The 27,229-nt window shown below is 35.3% G+C and overlaps 1 long non-coding RNA gene across 1 annotated transcript in view; it reads right to left on the reverse strand.

Moving 5' to 3' along the window:
* Positions 1 to 19,995: 19,995 nt before the first annotated feature.
* LOC109028817 (uncharacterized) overlaps positions 19,996 to 27,229 on the reverse strand; it is an 83,673-nt gene continuing 76,439 nt past the window's right edge. Inside the window, exons 9-10 of the long non-coding RNA XR_002007791.4 lie at positions 24,216 to 24,410; positions 19,996 to 20,426 (exon numbers count right to left, since the gene is read on the reverse strand). This is a non-coding gene — a long non-coding RNA (uncharacterized lncRNA). The remainder of the gene's footprint in view (positions 20,427 to 24,215; positions 24,411 to 27,229) is intronic.

Raw genomic sequence — 27,229 nt, forward strand, 5'->3', positions numbered from 1 at the left:
ACTTATCCTCGTATCATCAACATCAGGCAAGGGAGAACTAAGACATATCCAAGTTGATAACTTGAATTTCAAACATATTGGCCTCTCTCTCCATAACGTGACAACAGCTCTTCCCCCTTGTAAAGATCTGGGTGAATTACACCTACCAGGATTGTGAATTGTATTCCACCCAGGTGATCCCTTGGCAGAAGAAGCCCATGGCACTTGAGTAAGTCTTAGACTAAAGTTCAGTGGATATCTTGGTGGTTCCCTGGTGGACACATTTCCCTTTTGAAAATCATATCTTCTAACCACAAAGAACACAAAGTTGAGGGGTGTGGACTGCACATTTATCAGGTAGATCACTGAAAATAATGGAAAGCACAGACCTTCTTGGCTCTACCTACTGCTTTCCAGACCTATATATTTTACCCATTGGAGACACTATGTCATCTAGTGGATGTTGATATAAGGTGTGTGTGGTGTCCTAGAAGATGATGTCCCATCTTCACAGGGTATTGTCTGCAAGTTGGTGCCTCAGCTGTGTCTTCAACAGCTTGGTTCTATTGATCTATTAGGCCAGCAGTTTCTGGGTGGTGTGATACATATAAAAGAACAAGTGGATTCCATAAGCATATCTATAATTTAACACTGCCCTTGATATAAAGTGGGTCCCTTGGTTCTATGTGACATTACACTGGAGCATGTGTTGATACATAAAACATTCCATATGCCTTAGATAGTGGCTCTGGCTGAGACTTTGAAGGCAGGAAAGGAAAACATGTGGGCTGATTCCAGTCTTGCCAAAATGTGGTATGACTGACTCCCAAACCCGTGTTCTTAGCCTCTATACCATTCTGTCTTTATTTTTTCACAGTTCAAATATAAGCAGAAGATCTAAGAATATACTGAAACAAATGAGATAGAGTTGAGACCGTGAGTAATATACAGCAAAATAAGGATCTCACTCCAATTCTAAATAAAAAGGGGGAAGTAGGAAGACATCAGCGCTCAAGTCATTCCTACACACTCCTATGACTAAGCACACGTAAGGTTGCTTGAGTGCTCAGCATGTGCCAGTCACTATTCCAAGTACTGGACTTTGGTTAACTCTTTTAACTTGCTCATATCATGGGAGGTATCATGGCTATCCAACTTTGTTACTGAAGACACTGAAGCACAGAGAAATTAAGTCACTTAACCAATTCATTTATTTATTGTAGCTACTTAGAGGTAAATTTTGAGTCCTAACCAGTGTGGCTTGGCTTAAGGGCCTCTACACTTAAACGATATGCTACATTGATTTTGGAAATAGGAGAAGAGGAAAATGAAGACCCAGCATGGCTTTTATGAGAACTGCTGTAACCATTCAACACAACATCCTGACTGTCCACCAATCAATAATACACACTTCTAGTGCCAGCCTATAGCAGAGAAGAAAAAGGGAGGATGCATTTCTAGCCATGTGGCATGGTTGTCAGACTTGCATTTGAATCTTGTCTCAGTCAGTTTCTGACTGGGAAACCACAGGCACTCAGAAATTTGGGCTTCAGTTTCCAATGAAGTAAGACTAAATGGTTTTTCAGGCTGCTTGGCCATTTTCATAGTCAAGAAATAACTATCATTTTGAATTCTGTTGGACTACTTGGAATTTGAGAGAGGGGGCTCATATTTCCCCACATAAATGGAACCTCAGCTTCCCACCTGAGAATGTCTTTAGCATCACAATTTATCTGGAAAAAACATTGAGGTGAATCTTTTCACCTTAAGCTCTAGTGGAATTTATTTGAGTGAAAGGTACAAACTTACTCTAGAAGCTAGTATCTGGTGACAGAGGGGTAGACAGCTTGGGTCACAAGAAGGGACATTCCTCACTTCAAAGTAGCAAACCAAGTGCTATGCTGTGTGACAGGAAGGTGAACTCTAAAAGAGGCCCTGAAAAATTGGCAAATCTATTAGCATAGAGTTGGCTATTCTGACTACAAATCAATGACTCATTTTGCCATTGCCCTGACAGTTGCTGAGTTGTTTCCTTAAGACAACTCTTTAATGAGAAAAAGATACTGCAGATATCTGCATCATCTCACATAAAGACAACAAACACAGTATATGTGCATATGTGCATCATTTCACATAAAGACAACAAACACAGTATAACCTAGGTTACCTCTCTCCATCAATAAATTGAAGCAAACAAGCCATCCTTGCACATATAGCCACCTCTCTTTTCTTCAGAACACAGATAATTTCTTACCGCTTAAGATTACCCAAAGTTAGTTATTATGCTTCCAGCATTCTGCACCTCAAAGCTGACACAGCACATATGTCAATTAAATTCACAGACACATACATCAGTCAAAAAAGGGAAAAAAATAAAGCAATGCATATATTAATACATTTAATCATTCTATCAAAAAAAGAAGGGAAGATACTTCTCTAGACACCATATTATGCACTGGAAGCACAAAAGTGAATGAAAAAGATAAATTTCCTTCCCCTGAGGATGCTCATAATCTCACAGGAAATAGAAAGACACATCTGCAAACACAGTAGCATGTGGAAAGTATCCTGATAAATGCGAACACAGTGTGCTCTCAGAGCACAGGAAGGACATCCTAATCCTTCAGACCAAACAGAGAAAGGTCCTTGAATACAGGGCCACAAGCGGAACTTTGGAAGGTAAAGAGGTTTTTAAGTGAAGGGGCTGAAGGTCATCTCAGGAAGAGAAAGAAGCTTATGGGAAGGCCTGAAGGTCTACAGAGAAGGGTTCTGTGTGAAGTAGGAGGTCAGGCTGTATAACAATTCAGAGCTCTCAACTTTAAGATTTCATTATTCAGTGTTTTGGTTTTTCTTTTTCTTTTCTTTTGGAAATGTGCTTAATGTTAAAACAAACAAATAGATATATAAAAAGTAGTTACAGAAAAGCAAGCATAGAAACAAAAGCAAAGGAATTTGCTCTTAAATCAGGCATGCAACTCTCACTGCTGACTGCTTTCCTTTTAGTGCCTTTACTGATCATTCCTTCCCATCTCAGGACAAGTGTCCTTAGATGTAGGTCAAAGGGTACAGTATTGACATTGTTTAGGATAAGTCTAAAGGTCTAATGTGCAGCACTGGGTCTATGATTAATGATATTGTATTGAATACTGGAAATTTTCTAAGAGAGTAGATTTTAGCTGTCCTTCCCCCCCACCCCACCCTCCAAAAAAGAAAAAGAAAAAGTAGCTATGTGAGATGATGAATATGTTAATTTATTCAACTGTGGTAATCATTTCACTATATATGTATGTCAAAACATCATGTTGTATACCTAAAATATATACAATTTAAAAAAGAAAGAAATTTGTGTGAGACTTTTCATGAGAAAACAGTAAATAAAGGGAAACAAAGAGAATATATTTAACAAATATTTATGCAACAGTTGATTATTACATACAGTTATAGAAGTACAAACATGAAATAATGTATACTGGTTAAATGAATCACAACACATTCATACTATTTAATAGCATACAGCTTTTAAAAAGGAGTGTAATTTTTATATATTTTCATGGAAGAGGATATATGATAAATGAGTGAATAAAATTATTTATAGAAAAATGTATGTATAGTAGGATATCATTTTTGTTAAAAATGAAAAACAATTGTATAGCTGTGTGTGTGTATGGGTATAAGTTGATTTAGACATGAGTAAAAACATGACAATCAATTGTTAATGATTGTTGCTACTGTTGGAGAGATAGGAAGGAAGAGGTTCTAGGGATCTTATCTTTAGAAAAATTTATACACTTCACTTATTTTTACAAAACTCTTTTTAAAACATTTAAGTATAAAAAATATTGTCTTATGCATATTTATATAGTATAACATATACTTGTGTGTTTATTTGTAAAATATACCTGTCTGTAGACAAGTGTTATCTCTATCATCTTTCATCTATTTATGTGTTCAATGTTTAAAAATCTTTTAATTTTCAATCCACTTTCAGTGTTTTTTTTTTTTTTTTTTTTGCCTGGGCCTGAACTTGGCTTATTTTTTCCCTAGGCCATGTGCTGATTTTCATGACCATCATATCTCATTGATTTTCCAGCTGTTTGTTTGTTTCTTTATTTGTTTAGAGACAGTGTCTCACTCTGTCATCCAGGCTGGAATGCAGTGGTATGATCTCTGCTCACTGCAATCTCCACTTCCAAAGTTCAAGTGATGCTCCTGCCTCAGCATCCTGAGTAGCTGGGACTGCAGGTGTGAGCCACTACATCCAGCTAATTTTTTGTGTGTTTTTAGTAGAGATGGGGTTTCGCCACGTTGGCCGTGCTGGTCTTGAACTCCTGGACTCAGGTGATCTGCCCGCCTTGGCCTCCCAAAGTGTGGAGATTACAGGCGTGAGCCACCGCGCTCAGCCACCAGCTGGTTTTTATGTGACATGTAAGCACAAGGGTCAACACTTTTATAAACAACTGACCATACAGTCAGCCATGCTCCTGAATCCACCAGTACTGGCACACTTCCACAGATTGACCCAGCTAATTCAATGCAACAGTTAGTAAATTCATCAAAACAGTTCTTCAGTTTACTTCTCTTTTACAAGAATTTGAAACATGGTACAGAAAAAAATATTGTCTCTCAGTTAGCATTGGGTCTTTGCTTGACCACAGCCAGGCCATGGGCAAGATGCTTTCCTTTCCTAAACCTGAGTTACACAATGCAGGTAATAAACAAAAGAGACAATGTATGTCAAGTTGCTTTATGAAAATGCAAGTTATATGCTAAGATATTTTATTATTTGTTGTACTCTATTTTATTATTTATATGAATATACAAGGAACTCTTGGAGGGTAAGGTTATGACTCATACCCCTGGGAAGCACCCCCTGCCATTTATTCAACAAATGTTTATTAAACATCAACTGTGTTCCAGGCACTGATTTTGATGCTGAGAAAATAATGGTATTACACCATTAAAGAGACACTTACCCTAATAAAGATTACCACATAGTGTAAGGACACACACCAAAACAAAATAAATAATTAAAATATGTAGCATTGTCTTGAATTAATTCCAAAATTCTTATTGCACAATCAATCACATTTTGTGGTTTAATAGGTGCTTTCAGCGTTTTTTTCTTTTCTTCTAATGTTACACACACAATTGTTGCATCTCATAATCACTGATGTCTTAGATTTGATATTTTATAGAGTACTTTGAGGGTTAAAACAGAAAAGAAATCAAAGGAGATGTTAGACTTACAGGGTTTCATAAGTCTGTGGGGTCGAACTTCAAACAGAAGTCTGCATGAGCCCGAGCCAGTTTTCTCCAATGCTGTTCTCTGCCATTTTCAGGAAACCTTGAGTAAGATGGTCCCTGCCATGGCTTCCCTGGATGCCTCAGAGTCTTCTGAGTGGTCATTATTCATAAAAAAAGAACTAAAACCTAATTAATTTTTCCAAACACTTCGATTTTTATTGTTACACTTTTTTTGAAAGCAGACCTACAAGAAGCTAAGATATCAGAAATACATTTTAAATCACAATGATTTCTACCATTTATTAAGATTAACTCTTTGTGAGATAGTTTGTCTTAAATGCATTATCTCTAATTCTCACTACCATTCAAGGTATATGTTATCATATCCATTTTACAGATGAAGAAATCCAAAATCTGCAGAAGACAGGTGAGGACAACTACAACATGACATATTTGGGCCTCTGGAACTATTTTCTCATTACCATACTATGATCACTATGAACCTTGACAGTTTTCCTGATATTGGGTCGCTTCCTGCATCATCAAGGAAACTATAATCTTATCTAGGGCCTTTGGTATGCTGGTCATAGCAAATTCAGCCAACTATGCTTACCAAAGCAAGGAATAAGCTCTTGAATTGTCGAAAGACTGGGAACAGGCTTTTTTTTTTTTTTTCTCTCTTTATAAAAGGGAAAGATGGAGTTGTTCAATTCTTCAGTACTTTATTAATTAAAAATCCTAATAAAAGAATAGGCAAATTAGTCAAAATTTCACAGTACAACAAAAGAACAAGGTGTTGGAGTGGATAAATGTAGATTCTAACTCCACCCCCTTACTTTTCATAAGGTACTCACCTCTCAGAATCTATCTCATCTGTTAATAAGAGAGAAGGCTGCCTGCCTTCTGTGAGAACCAAGTAAAAACATGTATAAAGACACCTAACCTGGTCTCTAAGAGACAGCTAATACTATTAAGGCAATCCTAGTGAGAAAAGGTTGTACAATGTAAAAGCTGTAGCAGGCAATGTAATGCTCCCCAAAGATGTCCACATCCTAATCTCCGGAATCTGTATATGTGTGACATTACAAGGCAAAGGGGAATTAAAGTCGCAGATGGAGCTAAGGTTCTCATAAGCTGACTAAAACAGACAGATTATCCTGGGTTATATATGTGGACCAGTGTAATCACAAGGATCTTTAAAAGAGGAAGAGGGAATAAAATGTAAAAACCAGAGAGATGGAAACAGAAGAGAGACTCAGCCTGATGTTACTGGCTTTGAAGATAGAGAAAGAAGGCATGAGCCTAGAAAAGTGAGCGGCCTCTGGAAGCTGTAAAGAGAGAGCGGATTCTCTAGTAGAGCCTTGAGAAGGAACACAACCCTGAAAATGCCTTGGCCATAACCCCGGTGAGACCAATGCCAGATTCTCACCCCCAGAATTGTAAGACAATACATTTGTATTGCTTCAGCTACTAAGTTTGCAGTGACTAAATTTATAATAGCAGCAATAGGAAACTCATACAAAAGCTAAGAGCCAGAAAATCTGGGTTCCACCTCTTGTTCTTCCCCTGTCTAGTTCTGTTATTTTGGAGAAATTTTTAAGCACTCCATGTCTCATTTGCCTCATCTGTGAAATGGAAATGGTAATGCTAGCTACCTCATAGTATAGGGGACTAAAAGAGTTACCATATGTTTTAATAATTTAGAGTAGTGTTTGGCTATGGCAATTATTTAGTAAGTATTAGCTATAAGGGCTTTCTTAGAGGACAACAATAATGGTCTCAGCGACTTGGTTTCTCATCCTTTAAATGCTATAAAGTCTTACACATCTATATTTCTATGCCATTTATTGCGTAAACTTGGAGAATGGTTAATGGAGCACAGAATTTACACCCAGGGAGGAAAATCAAGATCATGCTAGTAGGGAGAACAGAGGCAAAGAAAAAGAGGGCCCTCAGCTATGATAATGAAAAAAAAAAGAAAAAGAAAAAGAAAGAAAGAAAGAAAGAAAGAAAGAAAGAAAGAAAGAAAGAAAGAAAGAAAGAAAAGAAAAGAAAGGCAGGCAAGTATGTAAAGAATTGACAACAATGGCAGACTCATTGCCGTTTTAAACCTAACATTTTATCACTCTTGCCTTTAAAGAACAACCCCGTTGCTTTCAGTCATGGTTGTGGAGAATGCACATAATTATTTGGCATTTCAAAGAAATAAAATTTAAAAGAGCCGCTAAAGTTATCCATCCCTCTTTTCTAAACTTGAAACATCAAAAATAGATGTCCCTGGCATGATAACACACTGAAGTCATTTTGAAAGAGAATTAGAATTTCCATTCCTCATTTTCCTTTCTCCCCAGTAAGGTTCCAAGCAGATGGGAATATCAATTTAGTTACTTGACATTTAGAAGCATAAATGACTTAAGAGCTTTATGATCCCCTCTCATTGAAGCATATTTGATAACATCTGCCCAACATCTTACATTCGTATCAGGGCCAACTATGATTTAACAAGAAGAGAATGGCTAGAATCCAGCACCCCAGGGTTCCATCTCTGGTTCTGATACTCACATAAGCAGCAGTAGGTACCTAATGATAACTAAAGCTTATTTTAGGGGCAGTTTATTTGTTTTTATCCTTGATAAAATGCTATTATTAATACTAACTGAAAAGTTAGATAAATGGGATAGGTAATATTCTTTCAAAGAGAAAATAATACTGTTCATGGGAAAGTTTTTATTCAAAGTTTTAGGGGAAAGAAAATCTGTTCTACTTTAGATTGTATTAGAGATACTGCAAAAATATTGAATACTATGGCTAAGGATCTCATTCTTAAAGAATAAAAATTTCTGTCTTGTTATTTTTTTTTGAAGACATGTTACTGTCTTTACTAGAAATTCGAATTCATTTTTATAATAAATCGCAGTACTTCATTTATATTGTTACCTCCTCACTAATTATCAGACTGAAGCCTGGAACATAGAAATATATATAGTCTAGCCTTTCCATTTTATAGTGTCCTTTTAAAGGAAAGAAGAAGAATGTCATTCCTGAGACATTTATGAAGACTTATTGGGCAACCTCCAAAAGATAAGAGCCATAAAAAAATTAAGCAACATTAATCAAAATCACTTGAACAAATAGGGAGCAGGCATCTCCAGACCTAGTATTCACATCTCAGAGAAATATAAATCTCTCTTAAAACCTTGTATTTGGATATTGGCTAGGGAACAGCTTTAATTCCTTCAGAATTGTCCTCTCTTGGTATTACGTGTGAGTCCATGCATGCCATGTCCTGAGAAACTATTCAAAGAGTTAGGACTGAATAAACATTTGCTGAACAGATTAATTCATTTATTGTTTACAGTGCTTTCTATTATATTGTTCTGGCTTGTAAGATTAAAGAATTTTCTTGTATATATCATCACATTGGAATTTAGTTTATGGAGTCATTTTGTTACATAAATATAATGAGACATGAAATTCTGAAACTTCAAGGAAACTTAAAGGTCGACTGATCTAATACCCTAATTTTCCACTGTGTAGAATGAGAATAACATTTCAGGGACCTCAACAAGTCCTCTAGTCATCTAGTCAAAAGTTTGACAAAACACTTCATGAGACATGGTAATTCATTTTATGCCATGGACTCAAATTTAATATCAATGGTTTCATTCAGAAAATAGCTTTATGTTACATTTTAGTTGTTTAAAAATATGCATTTTTTTTCTAAAATGTAACTCTTGAGATACTGATAACTATCGAATTGTCTTTAATATAAAAATGAATTTACGTGAATGAAAAATACAAATATATATGTGCATACACAGATGGTTTCTGATTTTCTGACATATTGAATTTAATTTAAAATTTTAAAATTATATATTTACTTGGGGTTTTCTTATCCAATGTCTCTAGAATCCAAACTCCATAAACAGGGATCAAATGTATTTATTACCAAGTTCATTGCTTAGCACCTAGTAGATAATCAATTACTAATTGATTCTAAAAATGAATTAAAGAAGACACAATGACAATTTGGATATTTTATTAAGATGGTCATGCCTTCTGTGATATCCAAGTATAAATCAGAAGGCCAAACCTCTCTGTTATGTGATCGGGAAGAAGGTCAGGACTGGGGCAGGAGGGATGGCCTTGTGATGTATTGGTAAGTTAAAATGACGTAAAGACTCAGGACCAAAACATACCACAACAACTTTTTTGTTCCAATTTCAATCTGTCTCCTATCCTGGTTTAATATAATTTTGTTGACTTTTCAAAGCAACCCTCTGACAAAGACTTTCCAATAATCACTTGATGTTTTACGATCTAGCATCTGTTCTCTCTCCTTGTTGTAATGATGCAGTGTGTTAGGTGTCACTTTCATCTCACCACTGGATATAGTTTGGAAGAACAGTCAAGCATAGGACACTGCTCATCCACAACTAAAATATGGGAAGATAGCTTAAGTTTGAACAGTTGTGTTCTCTTTCTCTGAAATTTAACAACAGCAACCAAAAGACTGAAAATGTTTGGAGTGAATTCATAGCAATGGTAGCAGTCAAAGACGATGGCCAGTAATTTTTTTCAATTTGGATGACCAGAGATTCTCTGGTTCTCTAGCCTCCTTTATGTCTATTCCCATATCCTTCTGGTAACTCCATTCCTTCTTATGTTAGATTTAGTGAGTTTCTACTGCATACAATTAAGCAATTTTAATTAACACAGACCTTAGTGTTTGTGTAATGTGAAGGTAAGGACTTCTGAATCCCCACATCTGGATTTGTATATTTATTCTGTCACTGACCATATGATATTCAGGACACTCCTTGACCTACCTAAGCTCCAGTTTTCCCATGAACATAAGATAACTTTTAAAATTAACTTAAATTAAATGGTGCCTAGGCAGTATTAGGCATGCAGTAAATATAGGAGATCTTTGAATAACATCCTTTCATTCAATGTCAATTCGTTGTAACATAGAGGACAGAAAAAAAAAAAATGGCTACCAACAGGGGCCACTGTCTGTGTAAAGCCTGGTCGTTCCCTCCATGTCTGCATGGACTTTCTCTGGGTGCTCTGGTTTCCTCCCACATCCCCAAAAACGTGCACATTAATTGTGTCTAAATGGTTCCAGTCCAAGTGAGTGTGGGTGTGTATGCTTGCACTCTGCAAAGAAATGGGGTCTTGTCAAAGGCTGGTTTCTACCTTGCATCCTGAGCTGCTGGGATAGGTTCTGGACATCCATGATTTTTAACTGGAATAAGTAGGTAAATAATATCTCACTTGTTTTTATTAATTGTTTTAAATGTATGTATAGTTCACATGTATTTCCATGTTTAATATTGTAAGTGTTTTCATCTGTATTTAGAAGTATGGTGATGTTTTTATGATGAGAAATATGCCACAGGAACTTAATTCTTCTTTATATCAATTAGCCTATGGTAAAATTATTTTCATTATATGTCATTTTGCTTAAAGTTACAGTTTACAAGAACCCATTGATGACTTTAAGTAAATACTCACCGTACTCGATTGATGGTAGAAGGCTAATATGAATATCAAGAGTAAAATGACTCTTTATGTAGGTATTATAATCCAGGAAGAATTACAGTTAACAATGATATTTCTCCAAGTGTTTCTTCTAAGAGCCTTTCCAAGAGGTGCTAATCAGGCATTGATACAGCATTCTTTAATTTTGAGATGTACAGATTTTAAAAAACGTTTTCTAAACTCGGACTCACCTGACAGTCAATGTTTTCATTTAGTGAGTTAGTGTTCCTTTGTCCCTTTTTATTTCTCCCCTTAAGGTCATTAAGTTGGTGATGCACCTTACAAGCAATAGGACCCTAAACTAAAAAGTATGGTAACTGACAGGAGTGTGAGGTAAATTACTCACACACAAAACATGGTGTGTAGGAACCCACCCACACTCTTTCAGCCTAACTACTCTCATCCAACCATAATGGAGAAAGCAATTCTGGTAATCTTACCTCCACATTTGAGTTGACCTTTCACTTGTCTTAAATAGAAACACAATTCTTTTTGCGTTCATCAGGGATTCTCTGTGTTCAAGCTTCTGTTTTTGTGGACTATTGTAGTTCAAGTTTATTTTAAGTTGGGATAACAGATAGTTGCTAATTAAAGTACATTCTTACTGACCTATGGTTTTTCTTCACATTTACTGCCTCTACAATCATGATCTTAGAGGGAATACGGAAAAAAAGCACTCTCCTGCTGGGGCTGACTTCTGCTCAATGTTACATAAGCTATGTTAGCACTCACTGTTGGACATTGATTTTTTCTTTGGGAGAACAAAGGTGCATGCGTATATCTTGCCATAGGCCAACTTGCCTCAGTTTACCCACTTATTGAATGAACTACATAGTTGCTATTATGTATAAGGATTAAGTATGCTTGATTAATATTTAGGAGGTTGAAAGATCCAGAGACAAGCAATAAAGAGTCAAAGTGCATTGTTTTGTTGCTGTTTTTTTATTAATGTTGACTGAGAGGTATTGAGCCAACCAAGCACACAATGTTGTATTGATTTTCAAAGTGATCACTTAACTGAGGCATCAACATTAAATCTAAACATAATCCTTTTGTGGGGGAATAAAGCATGATCTTTGTCTTCCAGCCAGGTTTCTTTGATGCAGGTTTATTTGAAGCATGAAGACCTTCGTCCAATGACTCTTTGAAGTTGCTCAATTCCAGTGTTCAAAGAGAAGATACTACAGTGTCAACAACTGGCCTGTAAATCTTAAGAATTGATTTGAGGCATGTTATGATTCTGAAGTATGAGGAAGAAAGAAGAAGGATGGAATAATTTAAATAGTAGTAGTTTTAGAGTTATACAGATGTGGATTCCAAACCTTGACCTACCACTTACCTTAAGCAAGTTACTTGACAATTCTGAAACTGTTTCCTCACCTGTAAAATTGAGATCATGTGCATGTAAATTAAACACATGATTGTTTGTTGGAGTGCAATAAATGTTGGTTCTCTTTTTTCTCTGTTCTAAAAATGAGCTAGAAGCTATTAGCTATGGGAGGAAATACTTTCTATAGATCACAAGTGCAGAGGGAACATATACGGACTGTTTAGGTTCAATGAAACATGAAATGGAAGAATATACTAGTACTTATGCAATCTGGAAAACTATAACTCCATTCAAATACACTCTTCTTTTTTCATCAACTAAAAAGTCATACCAGTGTAATGAGGTGAGGTTATTTTTTTAGAAATAATTTTTCAGTACCAGTGACTGTGGGTCATTGACATCTATGAGCATTTGTCCCCAAATGCAGCACATGTAGCAATAGCAAGTTAGAGGTAGAAGGCTCTGCATGAAGTAGGTAAGAGTAGACATTGAAAATTCCAAAATATAAAATATCAGGAATTGATAAAGGAATTATCATGCTATTTCAGAAAGAAGACAGAGAAGACCTTTCTGGAATCAGCCCTTTGAAGAGACTAGAGGAAAGTGAAGAAGATAGCTGTGCGGGTATCTCAGAGATTACCTTCCCTCCAAAGAGAAGAGTGAATGCAGCTGGAGCAGAACTGTGTAAAAACCAGGGAAGAACGGTGTGACTGGGGCATGGTAGACAGGGTAGAAGGGTTAGAGATGACAGCTGAGACATGGTGGCAGTAAACAAGGTAAATATTATTCTAACTTCAGTGGCAGTCAATGGAGGTTTTGACCGGTGGAGAGATGTAATCTGACAACACTAGGAGTTAGTTGTGGTTGGTGTTTTGGAACAGAAGAGTGAACAGTGTTTTCTGTATTAGTCCATTCTTGCATTGCTCTAAAGAATTACCTAAGACTGGGTAATTTATTACTCTAAAGAACTATCTAAGACTGGGTAATTTATTTTTAAAAAGAGGTTTAGTTGGCTCATGGTTCCACAGGCTGTACAGGAAGCATGGCTGGGGAGGTCTCAGGAAACTTAAAATCATGGTGAAAGGTGAAGGAGAAGCAAAGTACTACAGGGCTGGAGCAGGAGGGAGAGAGCAAAGGGGGGATGCTACACACTTCTATTTATTTTATTTATTTATCATTATTATGATATTTTTAGACAGAGTCTTGCTCTGTCACCCAGGCTGCAGTGCAGTGGCATGATCTCTGCTCACTGCAACCTCTACCTTCCAGGTTCAAGCAATTCTCCTGCCTCAGCCTCCCAAGTGGCTGGGATTACAAGTATGTGACATCACGCCCACTTAATTTTTGTATTTTTAGTAGACATGGGGTTTCACCACATTGGCGAGGCTGCTCTCGATCTCCCGACCTCAACTGATCTGTCCACCTTGGCCTCTCAAAGTGCTGGGATTACAGGTGTGAGCCACTGTGCCCAGCCCTACATACTTTTAAACAACCAGATCTCATGAGACTCACAAGAATAGCATGGAGAAACTCCATCCTCATGAACCAATCACCTCCCACCAGGTCTCTCCTCCAACATCAGGGATTACAATTCAACATGACATTCGGGCGAGGACACAAATCCAAACTCTATCAGTAGCAGAACTGGGACTGCCTTCATGCCCTCTGCCCACTCTACAGTAATAGTGGGAATTATGCCTTTACTGGAAACATCTGTACCTAGAAGGGAAAATAGGCAGAAGGGGAATGATACCATAGGAAGTAGTAGTCACTGTTTTATTCTATAAAAAATATAAATATGTTTAAGGAGTAATTAAAAATACTGTGACATCTAAGTGTTTATGACACCTTGGACTGAAGTTTCTAGGACTAGCTGTGAATATTTGAGTATTTTATTAATAATTATATGTTTGTGCTTCAGGATAGGCACTGAATCTTAAGTCATTGTTGTATTCCTAGCTCTTTTTACAGAACCTGACACTTGACACACATTCAATAAATGGTAACTAAATTAAAGCGTGATAAAGACTAATATTGGCACATGCACTAATTCCCAGTTGACAATTCAATTGCTTTCATATTTATTATCGTCTTACTTGATGATGAAGATAATCCTCATAGGAGGGCTATGCATCTTGTTATCCCGCTTTAAAGATAAGATGGCTGAGGCTCAGAGAGGATAGGCAGCAGTCCAAAGTATGTAATTAAAAACAACAAAAGTGGGACATGAGCGCTAAATCACATTATCTCTCGCCATGATTCGAAACTACATTTCCCACAAATGTCTTTCCTATGGTTAGTTCCTGAGCTAATCCTGAACTCTGTCAGTCTGTATCTCAGGATTAATTCCAGCTAGAATCTATCTACCACCATCTCATGCACATGAAATGGCTGAAAGTCAATGCATATAAGAAACATCCTCTGGGTTTAGAAACAACTGCGTGGAATAAAAGTCTGTCAATTTTCAGATGTTAGCAACACATATTTTTCACCTTTAATATGTTAAAACAAGGATCGTTCAGCATTAACTGAGCACAGTAGACACTGAATGAAGACTCTGATAGAACAGACTGCCAACTACCCAGGGTATTTGTATACATATGCAATAACCTAGAGCTGTGAAAAGGCTTTTGAATTTAGTGGCAGGTAAGAGACTTAATTACTTGTCAGTTTCTTGACTGTTCATTCTACTATGGCAAAACTGTAAATTTTTTTCCTCTATGGGTTTTGTCACTCTACCAGACACCAATTGTTGACCAATTTTCATTCAAAGAGAACGTGTTAGTTTCTCTCAATGGAAACTTATACCCTGCCTCTTAATAGATTTTGCAAAGTGCCAAACTTGCTTTTGGCTCACAGTTGAGACCCTGGGAAGTCAGACTCATTATGGAATGAACGTTTAAGCAGCTTTTTACCTACTGGAAGTCTCTGGAGGCAGAGCCATCACTCCATCTAATCTCCTCCCATCATCAGTGACTCATGGGGTCTCATTATCTTGTTTAGTACTTCAAATCTGAAGCAATTGTGCTCATACCAAGGACACTGCTCTTTGCCACCAAGTAAAAAAGATAGCAAAAAAAAAAATGTGCTAGTGTTAGCAGGCAATGCAGTTGTACAAAGAAAACTGACACACGAATCATTTATCATCATCAATAGGACCTGTCAAAATGGAGTGAAAGGGAAAATCTTTAGAAATTTCTTCCAATGTGCTAATGATACTTCTGTCCAAGATTGAAGGGGAGACTAATGCTCCTAATATTAATTCGATTTTGAAATTTGATGCAATTTGGTTAACCACTCAACTCAAAGGTTCAGAGAAGGTGAGGTTTTACATATTTACTAAGCACACACAGAGAATTTACTATGTGCTCTACCCTACAGTATGGAATTTAGAAAAATTTAAAGTATTTAAATTCAGAAATTCTTCATGCCTTTCTTTTCTGTACAGTTTGTTCACCTTCTCTTTCTCCTTTCTCTTTTTTATATTTTTTTTACATAATATTTATATAAATCTCCAATATTCAGTTTTTACTATAAACAGTACTTTACAACCCTACCCTTACTCTAGGGGATGTTTAGGGAAAAAATCCAAAACATATTTATTTTTTATCAAAACTTTAACAAAATCTATTCTAAATGTGTTGCCATAAAATATTATTCATTGAAATATATTAATTTCTGCTGAGAGGCAATTATTTCAACTTTCAATCAATTTTAGAGTTCTTCCTTTATATATGACAGATCCTTATTGATATGTTTTCTGTACTATCAATGAGAGGGAAAATAGTTGCTGAAACAACCATTATAAAAATAGTTTAAAAGAGTTTATGTATTTGAAAGAGTCCTGCTTGTTAGAAGAAGAATAAGGCATTAAATACCCTTTTCCTCCAATAAGTGATTTTTCCAGGCACCTGTGAGGAGATAAAGAAAATGATTTGTGTTTTTCCTTCTCATCTATTGACATCATCCTTTTTTCTGACTGGTAAATATAAACAAGTTGGAAAGCAAGGATGAATTAGAAGAAGGCTGGTCTAAGCCTGCTCCCCAAACTCCAGAAAAAGAGCTTGATACTGAAATGAAACTATAAATCAAGGAGGGACAGTGTTCTCTTTTTTGGTAGACTTAGCTTCTCAGCTAATATGTCCTGTTGTGATGAAATTTGAATATGACAAAGTGACTGTTATTCCTGCTAACAAAATCTTCTAAGGGAAGACGTCAGGGTGGAGGGGAAAGGGTGAAAGTTTGTAATGCTGTACCACTGCAGCGGATACTCCTGTCTTCTTGTACGTGAATGTATTGAATTGTAGTTACAACAGCTGACAAAAAGAGTTACGTCTTTTCATGAGCTTGTATTTTTTATTGCTCACATTGCTCTTGAAGAAGAAGAAAATACAGGTGAATTCAATAAGCTATAAATTTTCCCTAGCATACAGTATGATACTGTCTTCTGGTGGAAGAGAAGGCAAAGGGGGCACAAAGTGCCTCCCTACTATGAATGGAACATGTATCTGGGAGAGAAAGCGAGCGTTAAAATACCTAGACTTCTATCTGTCCTCCCCAAAATGAGACTCTCCCTTTACAGTTCCAAAACATGCCAGCCATCTAGAGAAATAATGATGGTCACCAATATCACTGAACCAATAACTCTTTCTTCCTAAGATGTCAATTTTGTTTCCAAGTAAGCCAGCCACACTAGGAAAAGTATGCAATGCCATGTTTACATTATTTTTAAAGAAGACAAAAACAGCATCCAAAAGTATTGGAAAATAAATCTAGTTTAATACAGAAGCACACATATTTCTCAATACACCCTCCTATAAATTGCCTTTAATATACTCACAAAGATATAAAAAAGGGCAAAAGCTAACAACTACACTATAAATGAAAAAATAAGACCATAATGCAAGGTGTAAGGGGAAATCTCGAATAACAACATAATCAATAAAGATGAATTTAGAAGAATATTTTAAAATTATACATGCAAAAACTATGCATGTATATATATATGTGTGTATATATATGAGTTTTGAGCCAGAATAGCCCAGATGGCCATAAGAAGCTCTAAAAGTAGTTTGATTCACTGTCCTCCCCCACAATTCTGCACTTCCCTAAAACAAATTTATATATCTATATCTATATCTATATCTATAATATATCTACCTACCTACCTATCTACACACACACCGCATACACACACATTGCATACACACACATGTCTATACACGGATACACATATATGCATATATACCCATATATATTTATTTTTCTGTTGTGTGGAAAGTAATTTCTGAACAGCCAGGTGTATTTCATTCTGTCACTTGTTCCAGACTACCTTTCCTATTTCCCATAGGTTCCTGTCTTACTATGTACATCTATTAAGAGACTATGTATTTATAAACTTTGCTTTAGTAACAAATGGCCACAAAATCCCACTGGCCTAGAACAACAAAGATTTATTTCTCACGCATGTTACGTGTCAGCTGCAAGTTGATGATGGCTCAGCTGCAGCTCTTTTCAACTCAGCTGTATTCCAGAGATTTTCTTTATAATAGGATCTTGCTGAAGAAGCAGCTTCAGTATGGAGGATAATATTCTTGTGGCACAGGAAAAGGGTGAGAGTTGAGAAGATTTAGCACTGACCTTCAATTGACATATTGCAATATGAAGATGGCATATTTTTTTCTCTTCTAATCCCCTGAGATTTTGAAATCACTTGTCAATGTTTTAAAAATTGACTAAATAAAAGTTTGTTCTTAGATATGGGAACCTGTTAAAAAATAATTCCCAAAATATGTAACATTGGCTTCAGCGCTGGATGTTGAACAGGGAGGAAATTGTTAATGAAGATTAGCAAAATTATTTGTGTTGGACTCTATTCCTTTCTGTCCCCAGCTTAGAGTGTTATGCAATGGAAAAATATTTTACATGATTTCCTAAGATAATTGGGAAGGCAAATAGCATTTCATGGCTTTAGGCAAAGGAATAGCAAAACTGAATTTTTCCAGTTTGCCTTAATTTTTATTAGGTGCACTTGTTATTCAGCACTAGAAGACTAACAGTAACAGAAGGCATTATAATATATATATGTACTTTGTAAAATGTACTGAGCTTGGGAAAAAAATTTGTGTAAGCAAAGGACAGACTCAGAGTACTCAAGGAATAATGTATGAAAACATGTTCATGCCCTGAACGTAATGTCAAAGAGACCAAGTATCATTTCTTTGAAACTCCTTTACACACAGAACGCTGTATTTTCCAGCCTCCCTTGCATTTAGATGTGGCCATGTGACTAACTTTAAGCCAATAAGATTTTGAAGGAAATGATTTACACCACTTTAATGCTTGGCCGCTAAAGCCTCCCCATGGATGACCTGTGTCATCCATGAATGACTGATCCTGAATGACTACAGAGAGCAGCATCCCTTGTCAATGCCTGCTGATCAAATTTCATATCAAGATAGATAGACTTCTATTAAATGAAATTACGGAGACTAAGAGTCATAGCACATAGCAATACCTTATCTAATGTTCATATTGGAAACATTATAATTGCCTAAGTACTTCACAAGTGACTGGGCAGTTGACTATTTTTAACTGAAAACAAAATCAAAGTGTGGGAGGTTCTTAAAGGAGCAAGAAGTATTAAACTTAGATTTTTCCTTCAATGTTAGCTAGAGTAAAAGGGAACAAAGTGTGCATTAATTTTATGTGATTCTCTACAAAAAATGTCCTGAAGCCAAGAAATTTGTAAAAGATGGCCTCTCTGTGAGCTATCTTAAAGAATCCAGGTGCTCAAAACAAAACCAGCTATCTGCAAACTACAGCACAGGAACCAAGTCTGGCCCACTGCCTGTTTTTGTAAACAAAGATTTATTAGAACACAATCATACTTATTTATTTGTGTACTTGCCTATGATTGCTTTCACACTACAACAACAGAGGTGAAGAAGTTGCAGCAGTCTGCATACCTCAGAAAGCCAAAAATACTTACTATCTGGACCTTTATGGAAAAGTTTGCTGATTCCCAAATACAACAAAACAAAACCAACAATCTGATTAATATCCTACCTTATTCGTCCGTGAAATATGTTATTTTATGTTAAACATGCTTGTTTTTACAAGAAGGGCATTATTTAAAAATCCCTATCTTTTGAGGGGGAAAACGTTTTGATTTAAGAAACGTAAACCCAAGTAAGTTTCTACTTCTTTGTGAAGGTAAGAAAAAGTTGTCATCTGATATTTTATGTGTCTGATAATTGCAAAAACTCCTGAGGAAAAAAAAACTTGATGTATCACAGGAAAGAAATAATGTAGTATTTTGGTTATATACATAGGATTTAGAGATAGCCTGACTTTGTAGTACAGATTACTCCATCAGCTCTATAGTTCCTCGATGTCTTCATGTCCAAAATAGGTTTAATAATAAAGAAACAATGTGTATTAAAGTAGATAATTCATAAAAGATACTTAGAACAGTGCATATCAAAGAAGAAATGATCAATATATTTGTTATTTTTTTAAGAGAGCAAGAAAAAATAATGCACATCAAAATTCGAAAGCCACAAATCATAATATGAAAATTTTTAAGAGCAGTGAAACATAGTACTCAATATGCAGTTTATCATTAATAACCTAGGTAACATTGGGTAGAAGACTGAATGCAAAAACAGTTCTAAATCAGAAGTATTTGATATATAATATAAATAATAAAATCATTCAGTAAGCTTTAAAACAATTAAATTGTAATATAATGTGATAATAGAAAACAGAGAAAGGAAAAACGCCTGAAAGTATTTTTAAAATTCTGTGTCTTTTTCTCTCCCTCTCTATCTATCAATCTATCTTAAGCAAACATTTTTTTCTAAAACAATATTCAGTGCTGATGGCATGTTGATAAAGACATATTAATTAATATATATTTATTAATTTATTAACAATTACATTTAAGTCTGTAATCCATCTTGAGTTAATTTTTGTATAACATGTAAGGAAGGGGTCCAGCTTCAGTTTTCTGTATATGGCTAGCCAATTTTCCCAGCACTATTTATTAGATAGGGAATCCTTTCCCCATTGCTTGCTTTTGTCAGGCTTGTCAAAGTTCAGATGGTTGTAGATGTGTGGTGTTATTTCTGAGGTCTCTGTTTTGTTCCATTGGTCTGTATGTCTGTTTTTCTACCAGTACCATGCTGTTTTGGTTACTGTAGCCTTGTAGTATAGTTTGAAGTCAGGTAGTGTGATGCCTCCAGCCTTGCTCTTTTTGCTTAGGATTGTCTTGGCTATACAGGGTCTTCTTTGATTCCATATGAAATTATAGTAGATTTTTCTAATTCTGTGAAGAAAGTCAATGGTAGTTTGATGGGAATAGCATTGAATCTATAAATTACTTTGGGCAGTATGGCCATTCCCATGACAACAACGATATAAATATTTATATATTTTTAATTCTTACATATATAAGATATGTATACATTCAATTGAATAAATATATTCAACTCTTACATATATATGTATATATATACACTATATATATGTGGGTATATATATATACACTATATATATGTGGGTATATATATATACACTATATATATGTGGGTATATATATATGTATAAAATACATAAATATTTGTATTTTCTGGTGCTGCTCTGAAGAAATTATTTTCCAATTACCATGGCAATGACTGGCTAACTTTATAGCTGGGTATGAGATTATTTAGAGAATGGTTGCACTGATATTTATCTTGAGCTGAATAGCTGAATAATTGGAATATGCCGTTTTGAGCAGTTCAAGCCAGCTGACTACAACTTCTCTTCTTATTTTTCACTAAAAGTCTTGGGTATTTCATACCATCATTGTTATTTTATTTTTAAACCAAATAATTTTGCAAAATGTCTGGCACATCTCTTCTCCCATCTGGAATCAAGAGACACTCAAAGGTTAAAAATTAATCCTACTTGAGCAAAAGATGGGTTTGTTATTCTGGTTACTCAGTCTTCCTGATGAAGATGTTTTTTTTCTGGACAGCTAGATCATAAGATAAAAATAGCCATGAGATGCTATTGACCAGACTTTTTTCTCTCCTTTGAGAAAAAGTTGATTTTACTCTTAGAAGAAGCCTATTCAGGGACTCTACAACTGGGTGGTTTTTCTAATTCAGTATCCTTTTTTTGTTACTTTGATGTAAAATTTTTCCGCAAGAGGACTATCCATAATTTAATTATTATTTTTTTCTTCTTATATCTAATTACATTCAGCAGGAAGGAATCTGCCGGCAGAAATAAGCATAGTAACCTTCTCAACTGAGCTGAGAATTGGGAGTATTGGGAAACATACTCTAAACATACTTTCTTTCACAGATTCCTCAGCCTCCACGGTATGCGGCTACTACATTTATATTTTATGTGTATGGATGTATGTTGTTTAATAATGTATAGAGGTGGATACACTTGCAACAAGGCAATGCGATGTTCTCATTTGATCTACTTTGGTAGAATCACTCTCTGTCAGAAATTTACTGCGATAATGTGCACAATAAATATTTAATAGCATTGGAGACATCAGAGTCTGTTTTTCTTTGAAGAGTGCTTAATTATGTCAATTTCCCGTGATGAGATGCTAAAGTCAGTATTATTTGAATTTGGAGTAACTAGGTGGAGATGACGAAATCCTTGCTTGTGGCTCCCCTTCCACAAAAAGTCAATTTGCGTAAGTTTAAGCAGGCAATATAGCAGAACCACAATCTCGTTAATTTGGGTCACACTAATTAAATATTTGTGATACTTCAGCTGTGCTTGAGCTAAAGTTTACTAGTACTATCAACGAAGAAAGGGTTGGTTAAGCTAAACATGAGAATAAACAACACAGGATTTTAAAAGTTACGTCTATTTTTACTGTGTCCTCTATATTCATGTAATTTGATAGCTTTTTATTTGCCTATATAAATTTAGATATATAGATTATTTGCCTCCATGTTAGATTGAATCATAAGTTGACATTTGATAATTTTGGCCTAAATATGGGCAATTTTATATGGGTCAGTTTATAAGCTTTAATCCTTTCAGTACAGAAGGTCTGATGACAGACAAAGCAATATTTCTGTCAATTCCTTGTAGATGATGACAGACCATGCTATATTCTTGCTACGTTTTTCTTACATTATCACTAGAACATTCTAAGCCAAGACCTTAGATGATGGAAAAGTTGATAGGATAAGCAACAGAGTTCCACTTGGCTTTCCAAATAGTTGCATGCATTTGGCCTCAATCTTGAGAGTTATAACTTGTAACTCTCAGTAAAGTCAGAACATATGGCATCACTATGAAGAAGAAACTACAACGTGGCTCTCTGTGCATGATGACAGTTTTGACTCAAATATCTCATTGCAATGTTATTTTTACATCCTCCAAAGAACAAACTTTTTAAAATATGTATTTTCTACTGGACAAAATAAACAATATTAGACTTTCAGGAGAACTTTTCTTTGGAAAAGTCTGTTTACAGAAATGTAGTAATGATTAGAATAGAAAGCAAAATATATAAACTATGTATAAAAAGAACTGCTTATATTACTGAATACCAAACATGTCTTATTTTAATAACAATTATTCGACACAAGATTTTCACAGAGTTATGAAGTTTCGCTTGAAGATTTCATGAGGTATACCAAGTAAGAGATTTTTTTAAATCCCTAGAGTAAAGAAGTGGATACTATCAAATTTAACCCATGCATATCTGAGTGTTACAGATAATGTTTTTTACCTGGTGGTAGATTCTTTGAAGATAGAGAAGATATCATACACATCTGCAGATCCCCCAGAATATCTTATAGACCATCGGACACAAAATCTGTGCTTTAAAACACATTTATCAAATTGTATCCTTCTCTGTATCACGTCTCAGAGACATACCTGGCCCATCTGTGCGTTTCATCCCCTATTCACTATGTTGGTGCAATGATAGACAAGTGAGTCATACCAGGTCAATGGTACCTAATAATGGGACTTTTGCTCAAATTATTGGCAAACATGGAAGAAGAAATATTCTTCCATATTTTTAATAATACAGCTCATCATCCCTCATCCTTTCAAATAATATCTGCAGACACCCATTGTGTATCAGACTCTACACACCACAAGTGAAAAATCTCCCCAGAAGAAAACTGAGAGAAAATGAGAGCATGACAACATCATTTGAGTATCAGAATGTAGTTCTAACTGAAAGCTATTACTAAAGTTTATAGTTTATTTAATTTAAGGCAGTATTTTAGATTGCCAGTGGCAACAAAGAAGACACCTGAATAGCATAAAACGTTTTCCAAATTGAGGTTTCTTGGGTTCAGATATCATTTAGACAATGTTAGTATACCTTACACCCAACTCATATAGTTCTGGGGAGATAAAAATTAGTAGTCATATTACACACGCTTCCTTACATTTAAGTAATACAAATCAAATTATTGGTACATAGATATACCCCTACAGACATAAAAACACATGTAAATTTTATACATATATACATACATGCATCAGTGTATATACATGCAGGTATGTATACAATTTAAATTGTTCAGATACTTTTGTCTGTACTTCCGCTATTTCCTCAGATGATTTTAGTATGTGTATTCTTCTCATACTGTAGTTTATGCTGACATTTATAAGTTTAAATGAGTATTTTTTATATAGTAGACATAATTTCCTAGGGAATTGTAATTTTAAAAATACCCCGAGTCACTGAAATATTGTTTATAACAGTTAAAGAATGCAGATCTATAAATTCCCACTGCATTAGCGTTAAATTACAGTAACTCTATAATATAGAATATTATAAAGTAATTAAAAATGAGAAAGGGTTACAAAAATTAAAAATATTTCATGAATAAAACCTACATGTTAGTATGTTTTTAAAATCTCATATTTCTGAAAAATAGAAGATATATGTATATTTATAGTCATAATATTCACATATGAATTAACATCACATAAATTCACACACATACACACACACACACACACACACACACAGGTCCAAGAATCACTGTATACATCTTTTCATAGTGATTAGGCATGGGAGACTAACTGTTCAACATTTTAAAAAGTAAGCAATTGGAATTTGCTGTAGTACTCAATTTACCCTTTAATAACAAGAAAGAGAAAATCCAAGAGACCTAACCTTACCAGTCAAAATCCACTGACCATCAATTAATAATCATCAGTGCAAATTGGCTGCCTATTTTGTGTTGTGTCATTATCTTCTGCATGTGACACTTTCAACTTTTATTATATAGACAGTAATTAAAGTCCACCTATAGCAGGCCATCTGCAAAATGTGGGCAGTAGAGGCAGTGAAATAAAACATTTGGTTATGTACGAAGTGTGTCCCTTTTCTCATTGTTTAGACAAAACTCTTACATGTCTTGGCCCTAAATTTTTATTATGACCCCAGTTTAATTCAGTCTTAATTCATCCTGCCCTTGGCTCTATTCCATCTTTTTGTGATTGTATTTGGCCCTATTTTAAAACATTATTTTAAATTGATAAATAATAATTGTAATTTATGTAGTACAATGTGATATTTTGTTATACATATACAATGTGGAGTGATTATATCAAGCTAATCAATCAAGCTAAACACATCAATCACTTCTCTTACATGGACATTTTTTGTAATGATATATTTGAAATGTACTCTCAGTTATTTTAAAATATACAATATGTTATTTTTGACTAAAGTCACCCTACTGTACAATGAGTCTCAAAACTTACTTTTCCAGTCTAGCTGAAATGTTGTACACTTTGACCAGTCACTCCCCATTCCATCACCCTCCCACCTCCATCCTCAGTCTCTAGTAACCACTATTCTACTCCTACTTCTATGAATTCAACATTTTTAGGTTCCACATATAAGTGGGATCATGCAGTATTGGTCTTTCCATACCTGGATTCTTTTATTTAGCTTAATGTCCCTGTTTTGATCTCTGCAGCCATTGTAATGTTAGAACAGTCTCGTTCATTCTATTCATTGTAAGTACTCCAAGATTCCCATCTTTGGGGGCTGCAAATAAAGTCCTATGTAACAAATAATCTGTTTCAGGAAGAATTTTCTAGCACTAAGAAATGAGACTATGGAAGCAACTATTTATTCTGTCTATGCACAAGGTTTTAAGTGCTTCCAAGAAATCTAAATTTGGCCTCCTCATTTAAAAGATAAACAACTCCACTACCATCTATGTTTAAAAGCACCCATAAATCTGAATCACCATCTGGTCCTTCTTCAGTAAAAGAGCTAATTATTCAACTGCTACCTGAACATCTCTACTTTAGAAAGATGCCTCCCCCATCTACAACTCAAATGCCAAACTGAACTCATGCTTCCTCTTATTGCAAATTAGCCCAATCCTTTCTTGTGTTAGATATCCCAATTAATGATGTGCCATTAATTCTGTCACCAAACCTAGAATCTGAAAGGTGGCCTCTTCTAGGTGCCCTTTCCCCTCATAGACCACACTATGCTGAGTCCTGTTGATTCATCCTCCCTTGACATATCTCAAACCAGTCTTCTACTCTTCATTTTCACTTTACTTACTTTCTTTCAGAAATGCACCATCCTTCACTTTTATGTTTGCCAGTGTTCACTCCACTCCATTTACCCTTCATATTGTCACCAACTCATCTTCCTAAAATAGAAAATCTACATTATTACCATCTTAAAATCAATCGGTTGCTTGATGATTCCAAGATAAGTGGTCTATGATTTTTTTTTTTTTGGAGTTTTGCTCTTGTTGCCCAGGCTGGAGTACAATAGCCCTGTCTCAGCTCATTGCAACCTCCGCCTCTTGGGTTCAAGTGATTCTCCTGCCTCAACCTCCCAAGTAGCTGGAATTACAGGCACCTGCCACCATGCCCGGCTAATTTTTGTGTTTTTAGTAGAGATGGGGTTTCACCATGTTGGCCAGGCTTGTCTCGAACTCCTGACCTCAGGTGATCTGCTCGCCTTGGCCTCCCAAAGTGCTGGGATTACAGGTGTGAGCCACCACACCAGGCAATAGTCTATGATTTTTTTGTTGTGTACACCATAAGTTAAAAATAAAGAGTAATTGCTCCTAGGAGTCTATTAATTAATTATAAATGATATATCTCTGTATTATGTATACTGTGTGTGCTATAAATCATACACAAACAAAAACAAATAATACAAGATAGCAATAAATGTGTATAGCTGTTCTCTATTTTCCTCTAGTATCCCAGTGAATTGTTCTGAACATCTCTGATGCTGGCTCACTTTGGTTTGAAGTTTACTGTTTCAGTGAATAAAATCCACTCGTTTTCTTCGGTCGTTTCTTCCTTTGGGCCACTTTGAATCCTGTTCTTCCTTCTACCATAGACCTTATAATGAAGAGTTGTGATTTATAGTTTATGTGTGATAGGGATAAGATATAGGTAGGGTTAAGATTAGGTTTAAGGTTACAGGCTGAGCTTCTTGACAGCTGAATATAATACGGTCTTTGTTTTCACAAACTGAGTACTCAGCACATTACTTGGAGTATGTTTGCTAAATAAATTAATGAATTAATGTAAATAAGTGTTAACATATGAATTAGTTTAGACTGAGCTTTCTAAATGTAAAATGGATTTGATTGGATTGGCCCTGGTCTGAAGTTTACTTTTGCACTTTAATGCAATATACACTGTAATAATTGATATTACCTTAAAAATTTCTGCTTGAAAGGATAAACAATTATCTAGCATTTAGGAGACATCTGCTACCTAAAAATGCCCTAATTATAGGCGACTGTTATCTATTTATTTGTCAGGTCCCTTGGAATCTCGAATCAGAAATATATTGTATACAAGCAATACATACAACCGTGTGTATTTAGAAAAGTAATAAAATGGAATTTTATTATAATTCTATGTTTTGGATTCTGGTTGTCTTCAAAGTAATATGTTTTCATTTGTTTATGCTCTTAAGTTTCTGGGAAATAGATGCTGGCAGGAATTATCATATTTTGAGAAAGATTACTGTTGTGTTTTCAACTGGTTAAATTGCTTGAGTTAGAAATATTGAAGGACTTGAAAGCACGTTTTCATGATTTCCTTCAGACGCATTTCTTTTATCTGGATGCCTACTGATTAACT

Source organism: Gorilla gorilla, chromosome 9 (assembly GCF_029281585.2).
Source record: "Gorilla gorilla gorilla isolate KB3781 chromosome 9, NHGRI_mGorGor1-v2.1_pri, whole genome shotgun sequence".
Taxonomy (NCBI): domain Eukaryota; kingdom Metazoa; phylum Chordata; class Mammalia; order Primates; family Hominidae; genus Gorilla; species Gorilla gorilla.